We start from the raw sequence: 16,914 nt of genomic DNA on the forward strand, positions 1-16,914 counted from the left end.
CATTGAGAACTTGTGGTCAATCCTCAAGAGGCGGGTGGACAAACAAAAACCCACTAATTCTGACAAACTCCAAGAAGTGATTATGGTAAATGGACTGCATTTATATAGCGCTTTCAACAGACCACATGGCCATCCAAGACAGCAGAGACCAGGACAACTAGAGCCCCAGATACAGATCCACTGTAAAGACCTTGCCTCAAAGGACCACCAGGACAAGACCACAGGAAACAGATGATTCTTCTAAAGGTGACTAAAGGTGACTTGACTTCAGTTAAGTTGTACAACTTTCTTTACTGTATCTGCTTTTTAGTATAATTTGAGTACGGAAGTCTTCAAATGACTCCAGACCCATGGTTACCATGGCAACCACAACACATCAGCAAGACTTTTGTGACCTGAAAGCATGTGGAGAGGATCTTCCTCCTGCAAAGTTCTCTCTGAAACATACTGCTATAAAAATGGACTCTTCTCTAATTAATTTATAGTAAAAACTTTCTTTGTATGAACATACATATACTTCAGGTCATTGTGTATGTTGTTAATGTTCTTGTATATTGTATTTTTGTCTTGTATCCTGTTTTATGCATGCCTATGATATGAACCACTCGTTCATGTTATCTTACCATATTTAGTATCTATGAATTCATCTTCTGATTATCTCAATGAGAGTGTATATTATATGTTGATACCTATGCAACATATTAGTGTTCTAAAAATCCTTACTAGTTTGTATATCAACTTCTGATCCAGTTACATATGCAAATTACCAGGCTTTCACACGAAGGGTTGTATAACTCCCCAGTATTTCCAAAGTCTTGCTTGGAATTTCAGCCTTTCTCATTGGACAAGCCCATCCGGAGAGGTGTGAACCATCTTAGACTTTAAAAAGGCCCACACGCAGTTCCGCCCTCTCTCCTCGATCTGCTTTCCCTTCTTCTAAGAGTATGTGAGCTAGAACTCTCTTGGACCCCTAAGTCTGTGCCAGGTTTCTTGCCTTGAATTTGTCATTCACCAAAGATCTTAGGATCTCAGCTGATGTCTCTTTTAGCTGGGAAGAAACTCCCAATCACCATCAAGTCAGGACACCTTTGGAATTCATCACTCTTCAAAACCGGAAGAACGTGATTGCGACTCCTACACCACCGAACCTCCAAACCATCAAGACTTTGCATCCAGACGCTCATTCCAGGCCAAGGAAATGCAAGTATCATACATTTAACTTAACGAAACATAGGTTTACTATAAGCTATGGGGCCCGTTATAAACGGCAATGATGGTTTTACTCAGGTGGTTAACTTTTTCACTTTTCATGGCTTTATTCTCTGGTTTTCCTTATGGTATCATCCATCAAATGCCATTTTCCCTTTCTCTTGTATGTACATTTGTTTATTTGTTTGTATTTATGTTACAACTGAAAGCTCATATAAATAATTGTAATTAATCATAATTATTTGTCATTATTTATATACATTGGCCTTTTGAGCTTGATTCACTACACCCCACAAGGTCAAAATGGATTGGTTCTAGGCCTATTATACTTGTGGGGACATTTGGAGTACACACACTAGGAGACGTTGATATTCTTAAACCAAGCTGTACTAATAAATATAGGAATATTATAACAGGTGATCCAGGTCAAAAGTTTATTGCTGACCAGTGTATTTAGAATTGGAATAAAGCTTGGCGTGTTTGTGAAATATACTGTTTAAATTAATAACGTAAAAGTGGCTATATTTTAAATGTTTCATGGTATATGCAGCTAAAAGTGTGTTCAAGAGATTTAATCTGGACATTGATTATTCCTGTGATTTGTTTGTTCATTGGAAAAGGAGTCTACATTATCAGTCTATTTTGTAATTGTGTCTACACAAGGATGTAATTAGAAGGAAAACAAATATTACATTCAAGATAAATAATTATTGATTATTCCAATAAACATAATAATTGTAAGGGAAACAGGTCAATTTAGCTCAAAGGGACTCATTTACGATTTTAAAAGGTAATTTGGACAATCACTGTTTTACGGCTGATCACTGAGACGGCCAGCAATTCATTGAACGAGCCATAAGTACAAAACACAACATACTTCTCTTTACAATATTAATAATTTTTTATTAGATAAATCTAAGACATATAAACTAATCTAACACATAAGCACACACACTCATACATTCACAAAAGTTGCAGGAAGATAGAAATTTGTGAAAGAATGAGTTCAAGAGAATGAATATATGAAATCCCAAGTTTACAGCAATGCATGAAATTGCATAGACATGAACATCCATCAATCACTTAGCATGCTTTCACATCTCTATTTCGCTTAATTTAGTCCGAACCAAGGGCAAACAATTATACATTGTAGCATTTTTCAGCTTTTTTGGTTCCTTTTCACACCACTCTGATTGCTTTGGTCCGAACCAGTTGAAACGAACCAAAATGCAGTCACATGACAACATCAACATCACTCATTGGCCATGACGTATTTCCTAAACTGCTTTTCGATTGGTCAGAATCTAGGTGTGGGAACATTCCAACATAAGAGGGAAAGCCAGCGAACAACACGGAGACAAGACAACTATGGAGAGATGACTTCGCGGGCTGGTTTTGTCCCTGGCCATAATCTAGTACATTGTTTGTATACACCACAATATGCAAACAATACATTTCTGTAATGAAGTTGAAAACAACGATCTAATGCACTGCAAATGGCGAGCGGGCATTGCTAGTAACTTCAAGCGGAGTCGTGCATTAATTCTTCTTAACTCTGACATGCTCATGGTCATCTGACCAAATTTCTATGAGGCTCCGCTTCTCCTCACTACTCCAAGTTTGTCCACGAGCTGCCATACTAAAATGCAAACTGTCAACAAACACTTCCTCATCCCATAATGCACAGCGCAGCTGACTACGGCAGCTGGTTTAGTCCAAAAATGATCAGTACTTTTTGCAGTTGGGTCTGTTACTGGGTCGGATCACGTTCTCACCACAAACGAACCGCTCCAGAGTTCGTTTGAAAGCGTACTGAGACCACCTCTTCAAGCAGGTCTCGGTACGCTTGTTTTGTCCGCTTTTGGTGCACACCCGAGGGCGATTGCTGCTTTCACACCTGCCCAAACGAACCGCACCAAACGGGGAAACAAACTCTGGTACGATTCAACCAAACTAAATGAGGCAGGTGTGAAAGCACCATTAATTAACCCTCGCATTGAGTTCGTCAGTGAGGTTAAAATTATATTATATACACCAGTTTAGCTCAGTCTGGATGTATGTTACTTGTGTTGACTGTGTAAAGGGTTTCCCTTTGTTGTCACTGAAAAGGGGGTTTCCCGAGGTTGCTGATTGGCTGGACGTTCAGTAGTCGTTAAAGTGACATCTTGGGAAGCCTGTGGTTGGGCATTGGCTGACGATATGGAGTTGTGGGCTGGTTGAAGTTTCTGACCGGCACTCGAGGTCAGACTCGGAGACACAGCGTTACAAAACTTAACTCAAAACACAAAACTCTCAACCAGAAAAGAAAAGAAACTAAAGTTAATAATAGAAGTAAAGTTTGATAAAACTAGGTGGTGTTTCTTCTGATCGTGGCTACGTAGCAGCAGGCTTGCAGGCCGAAGAACGCTGGAACCGCCCTCAAAGAATGCTAACAGTGATGACTAAAAACATGACTAAGAGCAAAAGCTAAGAAGCACAGCTACAAGCTAAACCTAAAAGCTAAAAGCTGGCATGACTAATAGCAAAGATAGCTAAGAAGCAAAGCTAAAACCTGGAGAACTGGAAGCCCCCTCAGGGCTGGATGAGGAAACCAAGGAAAAATGAGGGCTGGACGGGACCAGTGGAGGCGTCGGAGAGAGGAGAGGGGCAGTACAACTTCCAGTACATAGTCACAGTCTATAAGAAACTCCACCTCATTTTGACCCTTTTGGTGGTCCATATTTTGCTCACCCTCAGCCGTGATGCAGGGGGTGAGGCTCCACTCCGCACTCACAACATCCACAGCTTGCACCCTCATGGTAGGTACTGTCGCTGGCTCTCACACCTGGTCTGAGGGGTTGCGCTCTGGCTTGCCATCATTGGTGGGCTCGGACTTATACTCTGTACCGTGGGGAGATGGTGGGCTGGGCTATGGATCCAGCGAGATCCTCCAAAGGGCAGATGGTAAGCGGCGACTCATTTCTCGCTAGAGTCCACTCCACAAAGGTGGCGAATTCCTCCTGAGAACCATCTTTGCACGACAACGCTCTGCACTCAGTGTTCAGGCTGGCGTTATAGAACGCACAGAGCATGTCATCCGAGTAGGTAGTGATCTTAGCAAGTAGTAAGAACAGTCTCGTATGGTCCTTGAGAGAACGTCCTTTTTGCTCCAGCAGGAGGAGGAGGAATTCGGGGCGAAGGAGGGGATCCATGTACACAACACTATGGAAAAAAAAAGAACTGAGGAAAACCGGAAAATAAATGGAGAGGAGACATGCAATTTAAACTTTTGTAGGTCGGGTCTTCTGTCACACTATTCTGGCCGGAAGGAACACAGAGCCGAGGATAAGCAAAATAAGACGTTATTACTCCAACACAGGGTATATCCAACATGAGATCTGAGGAAGACACACGTATGTGGTTTGTAGACCCAACAAACACAGACTGAACAGACAAGGGTATTTAAAGACAGGATAACAAAGGGCAGACATGTGCATGGAATATCTTAATTAACAGGGACTTAGAACACATGTGGAAGGAAAACTAGACACACCTGGGGACTAATCTAAACAAACACGGGAGACAGAAACTGGGTCACAGGGGCAAAAACACACAAACAGTCCAGGGGAGTGACACATAACTTTCTATCAAATCTGGCATTATCAAGATTAATTTGTTCTGAAACAGTTTAACTTTGAGTTCTTGTCATGTTGTATTACCCTTTTCTAAACTATAGCAAATAAACTGTGATAATGCAAGAGATGTTGAAGGTGGCTGAATAAATTTTGGTTTGAGTGTATATTTAATTTTTACAGTAAAGACTATGCAGTGTTATTTTACATTTGATTATTCGGTTTCTGCACCTGGATACCTACAAACTTAAAAAAAAAAACGTAAACATTATGTAAATACCACAAATAAATAAATAGAACAAACATACAAATTAAACAATTTCAAACAGGGCTCACTGGTACAACCTGCACAGCGGCCCTGCAAACCCCAGCTACAGCCCTGTAGATGGCCACCAATACATAAACAATATGTTAGTAGTCAGAATAGACTTTTGGGCAGCAGCTAACCTATCTCTGACAATTACTGAAAGATTTGAAGGTTACTACAACTTTGGTTAAACTCTAGTGTTTGATTTGGGATGTAGATATACGTAACAACGTATTAATCTTATTTTCTCCTAAACCACTTCATTTTGAAAGTGTTTAAGCACTTGTTCCTTGTCATCCTACAGGATTTAGAGAGTAGGTATTTTTCACATTATTTATTTATTATGAAAAAAAAACCGACTTAAACACATTTCCATTATATGCATATTTGGATTAGAAGTGTTCATAGAAGCAAGAGATGTCAGGATGATGCACATTAAGCTCATCAAACATGGTAAACCGAAGCGCAAACATGCTTGTTTGATGCACAAGAACACTTGTGTGTTCTCATATCTCACATGGTTTGTTCTTCTGCTTCAAATCCAAGCTTCAGTTGACCATATTTGATGTGATTTATGTATGCTGAAATTACATTTTTGGGTGAACTGTACATTTAAAACATGTTCATGTAAAACAAATGAATTCTAGATTATAGCTGTGACAAGTCACCTTATTTGTATTAACAAATATCATATTTCACATATCATTTATCATTGATACCCAAAATCAGTTATCAATGCTGTTTTTTGACTCAAATACCCAAATCTGTATTAACTGAAAGTCTTCAAGCTGCCTCAGAGGTTGACAAGGAAGTCAAGGAAGAGCAAAAAGCAGGAGATAAAGTGATGATTTTTATTTTTAAGTGCAGGGTTTATTGAATAATTCAAGTCAAATCAAGTCACCTTTATTTATATAGCGCTTTCAACAAAATACATTGCGTTAAAGCAACAGTTGCTGGTATACAGTAGCCAGTACAAACATCACAGGGGATTTATCATTAACATTTGTTTCTCTGGAAAATGTTATATGAAGCACCATTACTTCAAACGAGTTATACTTGAAGCCTGCCCTCTGAGAAATCCTGAAAACATTGTTATAAATTGAAGCAACACCTCCCCCTTTGCCTTTTGGACGTGGCTCATGTTTATAACAGTAATCTTGGGGGGTGGACTCATTTAAAATAATGTAATCATCAGGTTTTAGCCAGGATTCTGTCAAACACAGCACATCTAGTTTATGATCAGTGATCATATTATTTACAAAAAGTGTTTTCGTAGAAAGGGATCTGATATTCAATAAGCCAAGCTTTATCATTTGTTTATCCGTATTGCATCTGTTTTTTATTTGTTGAACCTAAATTAAATTGTTACTCTTAAATTGGTTTGGATGTTTTTTTGTATTTTCTAGTTCGGGGAACAGACACAGTCTCTATAGTGTGATATCTAGGTGAAAGAGTCTCTATGTGCCGAGAATTAACTGACATCTGTGACGTGAGGCAGCTAGCTGACAGTCGATTTAGCCAGTCTGTCTGCTTCCTGACCTGGGCCCCAGTTAGTCAAGTATAAACTCTAAGACTATTTGCCATATTCCTAGAGAGAAGAGTGGCTCCACCCCAGAAGGGATGAAGACCATCTCTTTTCAACAGGTCAGGTCTGCCCCAAAAGCTCGTACAATTGTCTATGAAACCTATGTTATTCTGCGGGCACCACTTAGACATCCAGCCATTGAGTGATGACAATCTGCTTTGCATCTCGTCACCACGGTAAGCAGGGAGGGGACCAGAGCATACTAAGGTGTCTGACATCGTGCTTGCAAGTTCACACACCTCTTTAATGTTTTTAGTGATCTCCGACTGGCCAAGTCGAACATCATTAGCGCTGGCATGAATAGCAATCTTACTGTATTTATGTTTAGCATTAGCCAGCACTTTTAAATTTGCCAAGATGTCAGGCACTCTGGTTTCCAGTAAACATTTGACTATGGTGGCTGGTGTCTCTATATTCACGTTCCATACAATAGAATCACCAATAACTAGAGCATTTCCCTCGGGTTTCTCAGTGGGTGCATCACTGAGTGGGGAGAACCTGTTTAATGTTTTAATCGGAACAGAAGAGCGGTGTTTTGACCCACGACTACGCTGCCTCACTGTCACCCAGTTGCCCTGCTGCAGGGGCTCTGTTGCCGGAACCGAACAATGTACAGGAATCCCTGAGCTAGACACATCCAAAGCCATATCTAGAGCCCTAACATTCGTACTGTCCTAAATTAAAGTTTGGATGCGTGCCTCCTATTCTGAAATCTTCTCTGTCAGCCTAACTATTTCCCTGCATTTATCACATGTGAATCCCTCATCAGCGACAGAGATAGATAAACTGTACATGTGCCAAGAGGTGCAAATAACAATAGCAGGAGAATCCATTACTCACTGTGCTTGATTAAATATTCTTACCACAGTTGTTAAATGCAGAGCAACAATTCTGATTATGGTTCATGTGCACAATTTCATTTTTGTTTCAACTCTATCAGTGCCAAATTACCAGCCACATGGGTCATCTTTCAACAGTGTTTCTCCCCTTTAGTCCCAGAACATCTCAGGGTGGTGGGGCAGTGGACAGCAATTTCTCCCTGATGCTCTCTGTGGCTAGAATTAGATCTCAGGTCCTTATGCCATAAGGCTTCTCTGCATGCCAGCTCTTACCATTTCTCCTCAGCCATAACCAAATGCTTCCTTTCTCTTCATCTTCTTCAAGGTCTATTATGGCCTTCCTGACCTCACAAAAGCTGAAGCCAATTTCCCTCAGGAAGTGCCTGGTCAACTGTTCATCAAAGTCATGGCAGCCTATCTCCATTGGGTAAGTTGTTGCTTTCTATCCTTTTCCCTGGCACTCCGCTACCAGGTCGGCATACCGTGACTTTTTCTGCTCATATGTCTCCTGTAGTGCTTTCCTGTTGTACTGTCAGTTCTACTAGCACCACCTATTTGCTTATCTCGGACCACACCATAAGGTTTAGTCTCAATGTGGTTTGCCTAATAAGAAGCTGGTAATTGCAGCTGCCTGTACAGGTCTGCTCGTAATGACCAGTCCATGCCACTGGCCAGGATTGAGGTCTTGTGCTTAGGATTTTAATTTTCTAATTGCTAATTTAATTCTAATTGCTTGTGCATTTCTGCACTAACTGACTAGTTTTTTGCAAATTGAATAGGCTGACTCTTTAAGGCTCTGATGCCTCTTGTTTGCCACCAACCTTGCTCTTTCTGTGCATTTTGCCAGCTTCCTTAGCACTTGGTCATGATTCCACTTAAAGCCAAAGGAGTTTTGCACCCACACAGAATGCACAAACCACAGATTTCTTCAGCCTCAAACCACCATGCCATGTTAACTGGGCTAGGAAGTGTGTTGTAGGTTGCTCTAATAATGAAACTTATATTAAGTTATATTAAGAAATACTCTCCAGGAGTATTTTGGGTTCCAGGGTGATTAATGCATGTTATCCGATCTCTATACAATCATGGTGAAAGCTGTCTTCACATTCTCAGCAGTCAAACTTGTTCCCAGTGAGTACTGGACTCCACCAGTTCTGTTTGTTGTCACCAATCCTGTTTGTGATATTCATGAATGCTTTTTTGTTCATGAATGAGGATAGGTCGGAGCATGAGATCAACAGGTGGAATGGAGTAGCAGTAATGCAGTCACCTATGGACATGAGCCCTGGGTAATAGCCAAAAGAACGAGATCACGAGTACAAGTCGCTAAAATTAGTTTATTTTTTTTTATTTATTTATTTATTTTTAATCTGTCTAGGACATTGATTAAAACTGTGGAAAACTATTATAGGGTTTTTTTATTCTTAGGAGGTTACCGATGCTTACAAAAAAAAAAAAAAAAAATTCCCAGTTCCCAGATTTAAATCCAGACTGATCAACTGTGTATGTCATAGCTTTGTCTACAAAAGAAGAAATTTACAGTTAGACAAAAGGTAGTTGCAAGATCGTATACTACCAAAATGTATATAGTCCTGAGTCTAATAGTTTATGAATTCAGTTTAGCTTGTAAACAATAACAAAAAGGGTGGATACTTTGAAGATGCTGAAATATAAGATGTTTGGAGTTTGTTTAAAACTTTTTCACAATATAGTTCCCATCCCTAATTTGTTTGGTGACATGCAAAAAACAATTTATGAGTAGAAGAAAATGAATGGACTCAACATTAAGTTATTCAAATAAATTATTTTGAAGCAATGCAAAAACAATATTTGTTATATGGTTTCCTATGAACATCTATAGTAGTTTACCCTGCTATAATTTTACATTGAGTGTTCCAGAAATTGAAATGTTATGCACTCCTCGGCATATGCATTAACAAAGTTAGTTATACCTCTTGTTGGCTATTAGTTGAACCAGTTCAGATAACGTCTGTCCCATTTCGGCAAAGACTGGGGTCTGCAGAAGACAGCGCACCTGATACCAATGAGTCAAAGGTTCATACTGTCATCCTGTACAGAAGAACACAATTATTGTGCTTTCAAGCATGTTGTCTCCAAGCACTTTTCCTTTCACATGTGTGATTCTCACCTTGAGCCAACAAAGGCCAAATTAAAACCAAAAGGCAATTCCATGAATCAGCCCTGATTGCAGCTTGAAAACAATTGGAATTTACAACCTGTGAATTAAATACATTTCAGACAGGACCGCTTTGGCGAGTTACTTGAGTTTATTGAACACAATTTATCTTTGGCAGTGTGGTTCCTTATGGGGGTTCTTGCTCCCAAATTAATTGAACATACAAGAGCTTAAACATTAGCCCCCCGGAACCATTATCTTGGAAATACATGACAATTAAGACACTTAATAATGTCTTTAAAAACAAACAGTTGTAATCATGTAGATGTAGCAGTGGGACGTATGTCCTGTAGCTTGGTTATGAGGATGAGTGTCTCTCAGCAGTGAGGTCAATGCCAAACAGGACTTGAAAGCTTTAGTGATCTGAAACAAAGAGACGACAACCAGAAGGTGCATGGTAATATGCTCATGCTTATAATGGGGAGAGAGGGAGGGTTGTGAGCCATTTGAGCAGACATACCGAGCAGTAGTGCCACGTATATATGGCCTGTGTCTAATAGGTGAATGGTAGTGATTGGAGCTATTTGACAGCTGACCGCATCAGCGGGTCGCAGCCTATGCCTCCGTGGCCTGACTGAACTAACGCTGCACTCGATTTCAGACAGGACCACTTTGGCAAGTTACTTGAGTTTATTGAACACAATTTATCTTTGGCAGTATGGTTTCTTATGGGGGTACTTGCTCCCAAATTAATTGAACATACAAGAGCTTAAACATTAACCCCCCAAACATAATGAGTGAGTAAAGTTAAGTGTCATACAGCCAAGTATGGTGACCCATACTCAGAATTCATGCTCTGCATTTAACCCATCCAAAGTGCACACACACAGCAGTGAACACACACACATCATGAACAGACACCTAGAGCAGTGGGCAGCCATTTAGTCTGCGGCGCCCAGGGAGCAGTTGGGGGTTCAGTGCCTTGCTCAAGGGGACCTAAGTCGTGTTATTGCCAGCCCGAGACTTGAACCCACAACCCTAGGGTTAGAAGTCATACTCTCTAACCACTAGGCCATGGCTTCCCCTTGAGAGGTATTACTGCCTGAAGAAGCAGCCCCCGAAACCATCCTTGTTCCATTCCTGAGAGAAAAGAGAAAAGCAAAATGTTATTGAGATATTCTTAATGCAGCCTACTGGCTAGCAGAGCCGTATTCTCCCCTCAAAAGAAGGGAGAGAATAGCAGTCCTCTCTATAATTTAAGTAGCGAGTGGTGTTCATCCCCTGCTGAGGATGAACAGCAGGCCCCTGCAGTTAAAGCAGCAAAGGGTGTTCTCTCCAGCGGGGGAAAACATCAGGCACTTTTTCTTTTTTGAGGGTTGTTTGTCCGTCGCTGAGGGATAGAACAGCAGACCCCTGTAGTTATAGCAGCAAGGGTGTTCTCTCCAGTGGGAAAAAACAGCAAGCCATTTCTTTTTAAGGGGTGTTTGTCCATCACTGAGGGATAGAACAGCAGGCCCCTGTAGTTATAGCAGCAACGGTGTTCTCTCCAGTGGGAAAAAACAGCAGGCCCTTTTCTTTTCATCCCTCACTGAGAGGTAGAACAGATGACCCCTGTAGTTATAGCCAGTGTTTGGAATAACACCGTTTAAAAGGTTTTAGGTAACAACATTATTTTTTCAGAAACGGGGTAATCTATTTAATTACTTTTCCCGTCGCTACAATGCCGTTAACATTACTGGACGTTAAATGCGGTGAGTTACTATGCATTGATTTAATAAACTGTATACTCCGAACGCTCCCCTGTCTCACACAGCTAGAGAGGAAGGTGGGTTAGTAACGAGATAAGCGCTAACAGCTAAACAGAGATTCGTAGCAGCAGTAGAGATGGCGAGTCAGGAGCAATCCGATGAAAAGTTGGCATTTTCAAGGTGGAGATATAAGCACTACTACAAATTAATTGTGGTCAAAGGCAAGAACGTGCATGTAATGTGTACATTAATGATTGTGGTCAAAGGCAAGAACGTGCATATAATGTGTACATTATGTCCAGGAGCGAAGACTTTGTCAACATCCGTTGTAAGCAACTCTAATTTAATGAAGCATCCCACAACGTGTGCCTCAGAAGCCTGTCCAAAATCAGTTCATGAGGTGACTTCGAAAAACGCTGCCTGCAAGTCATTGCCTGATACGCAGCGAGTCAGCTGCCTAAAGTTTTGGATGCAGCCAATAACTTCTCACTAGTGATTCCTGATGGTTTTAGAGGACGATTACTCCTCGTCGCTCCTTGTTGATCAGAGAACAGTACACCAGGATTTTTACACCAAGTAAAATTCAAGCACTTCCAAGGACATTTCAATTTTCCAGCACTTTACAACTGTGGAAAATTACCTGTTTACATACATACGTTTGCCTTAGTTAAAGCACACGCACAGATACAACACAGACACACCTTACTTTGTAAATCGTTTGGATTTTTGAAGGCACATTAGCAATTTGCATTGTTCTAAACAAAAATCAGCAAATTGCCAGCAGACGGCACATTTGGACCAGTACAACAGTTTGTATGAACGTCCTTACATTTCAATTTCCTTGGATTTTAGTCACAATGACAATTAATGTCGATTATATTTTTGGTGGGGGAATGACACGTCATATTCATACATCCTTCAATAGGTAATTTTAGTAGCATGAAACAAGATGATTAATCCATTTGGGATTTAAACGTACAGAACCAAGCAACAAACATTCCTGATTAATGACTGATGATTCCACTGCATCTCGCAGACTACACCACAAATTAATTCTTGCTCACATAGTTTCTGCTGTTTATGATGATGATATTCGAGAGGGTCCAGTCCAGTGAGCGCATGATGGTCTAAACACAACTGTAGCATTCAACGCCATTTGTGATTTAATTATAATGCCAATAATGCCTACCCTAATGCTGGGTGTGGCAAGGTGGGCTGGATTCCGCCCTGTGATTTGTGCTGAGTGACGGCGGTGACAGCCTATCGGCAGCCACCCCTGGCTTACTTAAGGCGGAGTTCAGGCCACTTGGGTATACGTCATCGTCACGGACGTTGTTGTGGGTGCGTGCGCAGTTCCGTGGGAGCCAGGTTACTGTTCGAATTAATGCGACGTTGCTTTTGGGTGCAGGCTGTCCCTATCCGAGGTTGCCTATTGTGAACGAGACTGCGTGTGAGTAACTGAATCATTTGTGGGTCTAGCGATCTACCATTGGTGGATTAAACCACTTGTGAGCTGTTCATCACTGTGGACTGGGGGCAAAATGCTCCATTGACAACGTCGCTAAGACGGCACTGTTTTGCTCTGCTGCCATACAATATCACTGTGACCATCGTGATTCATTATTTGTTTCCATTAGTTTATATTGCATCTGCATATGGTTGTAAACTCTGGTGGTACTAGTGTTTTGCTAGTTTTCGAGCTGTCCGTCCATGCATGACGTAGCTACATGTGATGGTATAATTTAGCCCTTCTTAATGTATGTCAACACCAGCCGTTTGGTTATCCTTGAGCTCTTCGCCCTATGCGTTCCTCAAAGACTGTGAAGGGAGCAACATTTTTTTGTTTTTTTGTAATCCTGGATTCGATTTTTGTGATTTAATGTTTAATTGTATTTTTTTGTGGTTCATTTCACTCTTGTTCATAGCCTTTGGCTGCTGTAACGTGGCCATATTGTGAACCTTCTAGGTCACCACCAGCCAGGTTAATTACTGTGCCCAGTAATTTGCAGAGTGTTGATTTCTTTGTTGAATTTGTTTTATTATAATTTCATACGTTTGCAGCCAACTGTGAAAGTATATTATATTGTTTTTTTTTGCTTCTTTCAGGAGCTGAAAGCCCGCCTCGTGCAGGGAAGCTAGCTGTCTGTCCTCTTTTGGTGGTGGTTCCTTCACAGAGTGTTTTGCCGTTGGCACCTGTGTGTCTTTCACCTGGTGAGTGGGGGTGTTGTGTGGAGTGGAATTTGATGAGTGGTGTGATCTTAGGACACTCACTGTCCAGCTAGCTCCCTGCTGGCAAGCCTCAGCCCAAAAGTGTTGTTGTGTTCTTTATTATTGTTTTTTTTTATTTCTGGCCTGGTGCACACTTAACAGTGCAAAACTTTGTTCACCTCAAAGTTTTTATATATTAAATTATTGTTGATAAAATAAAGTATTCTTTCGTATTCTGATCCACGTCTCTTGTCATCTGTGGTCACGAACCAGCGTGTCTTGTATAAATTTCTCCGTTTAGTGAAACGGGGTGGCGTAGTCTTCTCTTCATTTTGTAATTGTAATTTACCCGATCCTTCACCTCGCCACATTCTGGCGCAGTCGGCAGGGTTTTCCACTTTGAGACAGAGACGTGGGTTAATTGTACAATTGTTTGTGGTTGTTTTTTTTGTTTGTCTTTTCTTTTTCTCTTTTGTTTTTGTATTATAGGATTGACTTTTTTTTCCCCTTGGAGTGGCAGCAGAACAGCAGTGCACGTCTTGTGTATTAATTCTAGCCCTTATTGTGGGCTTATTCTTCTTTCATTGGTAAGTGACTTGGTAGTTAAAATATGGAAGAGGAATTACAACAATTGAGGGAAATGATTGATCAGCTTAAAGCAGACAACGAGAGGTTGCGTCAGGAGCGTTTTCCTGTGCCTCCAGGTCCTGTTGATGCACCGCCTTCTTTACCTGGGCCTTCTGTTCCTTTGCAACACGGTAATGTTGATGTCACCCGACCAGAACGATTTGTTTTTGTACCACGAGACAGAAAGTGTCCAAAATTTAATGGCAGGGTTGGCATTGGCATTGAAGAGTGGGTTGAGGAGGCCCAGGCTTGTATGCGCATTCGTCACCTTTCTGAAACCGATAAGGCGTTTTATTTGTTTGACCACTTAGAAGGGGAGGCAAGGGAAGAGATTAAGTACCGCCCAGAGGTGGAGCGTAAAGACCCACACAGTCCCACATGCTCACAGTCATATGTTTCATTGCAGGAGGCCTTTTTCTCGAGAAAGCAACAGGAAGGGGAGAGCTTGTTGGAGTTCTCCCTTGTCCTGATTGGTCTCCTTGAGCAAGTGAAACAACAGTCTCCTCACGGTATGCCAAATTCACATATTTTACTGCGAGACCAATTTGTCGAACATGTTTTTGATAGCGCCCTCCGTCGCGAATTAAAACAGTTGATACGTCAGCAGCCTACATTAACTTTGTTGGAGATTCGTAGCGAAGCCCTTAGATGGGAGAGGGAGGGTATGCCAGGAAGCACAAGGGCCCGAAGTCACTCTGTTCCCTCAATTCATGGGATCCAATATGGGGTGCAAGGGAATCCTTTTATTGGCATCCGTAGTTCACCGGGGAGTTCGGAGATGGCTGAATTGAGGGATATGCTTAAAAGCCAACAAGAGTAGTTAACTAAACTTACACAAAGTTTTGCCCGGTTGCAGAACCCCCAGTCACGGAGTCAACCTCCCCGACAGGGACCTGTAATATGTAGAGGGTGTCAAAAACCTGGTCATTATGCTAGGGATTGCGACGGGGAACGTGCTCCTTCTCGCGCCCAATTTCCCTCACGCTCAGTCGCGTCAGTAGCTGGAAGAGGACAGCCTGGCCCATCTGCAACGTCGGAAAACTAGTTCCCACCGTGATTCAGGGCCATAACACGGATGGGGAATTAACTGGCTCAAAAGTTTCAAATATGTCGCATTTAATGTCATCCTGCCCGCATCTTGACGTATTGATTGGCGGAGTTCGAGTGCCCTGTCTGGTGGATACTGGCTCCATGGTAACTACGATCACTGAGAGTTGTTTTCAGAAACATTTTGAACCATGGGGTCAGGATCGACTTAAATCGTGCCAGTGGTTACAGCTTCGAGCTGCTAATGGTCTTTCAATTCCCTATATTGGTTATGTGGAATTGGACATAGAATTGTGCGGCCAGTTAATTTCGGGATGTGGCGTGCTTGTTGTACAGGACCCTCCTGGTGGCTTGTGCACTCGGGTCCCAGGTGTTCTGGGAATGAATGTGCTCAGCCGATGCTACCAGGAGCTTTTTGGACAACATGGCCCGGCCCTTTTCGAATTGCCTCCGACCATTGAGGTTCCAAATTCTGTTCTACAAGCGCTGCAACATTGTCGTCTAGTTGATAACCAGCCTCCTGAGGTAAGTTCAGGAAGGGTCAGAGTGCGAGGGAGGAGACCATGGCGCATTCCAGGCGGCATGATGAAGTTTGTGGCAGCTACTTGTTCTGAGCAATATGCCAATAACACTGTTCTTTTTGAGCCTCCAGAGTCTGGGTTACCAGCTGGTTTGTTGGCTTCCCCTGCATTAGTGCAAGTTACGCGAGGTACTGTTTATTTACCCGTGGTAAATGTGGGGACCATCGACGTGTTGCTTTATGCTAACACTGTCCTTGGTACACTTAATAATGTTTGTGTGGTTAGCTTGCCATCAGGAATTAGTGAGGTCAGGTCTGTAGCGGCAATGGTGGGTTCTATAGTCCCTGAAGCGAGCCCTCTTGTTCAGGAACAAATTGAAGCACTTGATCTGTCTGTTTTATCGGAAGTAGAACAGGGTCAGGTAAGGGATCTGCTTTACAGATTCCAGTCTGTGTTTTCTATGCACGAGGGTGACTTGGGATGTACAGGTTTGATTTCTCACGACATTCCCCTGTTAGACACCGTTCCTGTCCGGCAACGTTACAGGCGTATACCTCCGTCAGAATATGAGGTAGTGAAGTCTCACATCAATCAGCTTTTGGAGGCGGAAGTTATAAGGGAGAGTTGTAGCCCATACGCGTCACCAATTGTCCTTGTTAAAAAGAAAGACGGTAGTCTATGCATGTGCGTCGACTACCGTCAGCTAAACTCAAAGACCCGAAAGGACGCGTTCCCTCTGCCTCGCATTGAGGAATCGTTGGACTCCTTGACCGGGGCTTGCTGGTTTTCCACTTTGGATTTGGCAAGTGGATTCAACCAGGTTCCGGTCACTGAGAGAGATAGACCTAAGACCGCATTCTGCACCCCTTTTGGGTTGTTTGAATGGAATCGCATGCCCTTTGGGCTTTGCAATGGCCCAAGCACCTTCCAGCGTTTAATGGAACGGATGTTTGGAGACCAGCAGTGTAGGTCTTTACTTCTGTACCTTGATGACATCATAGTATTCTCCTCCTCGGTACCCCAGCAGTTAGAGCGGTTGGAGGTGGTTCCAAGTCGTTTAGAGCATGAGGGCTTG

Source organism: Carassius carassius, chromosome 49 (genome assembly GCF_963082965.1).
Source record: "Carassius carassius chromosome 49, fCarCar2.1, whole genome shotgun sequence".
Taxonomy (NCBI): Eukaryota; Metazoa; Chordata; class Actinopteri; order Cypriniformes; family Cyprinidae; genus Carassius; species Carassius carassius.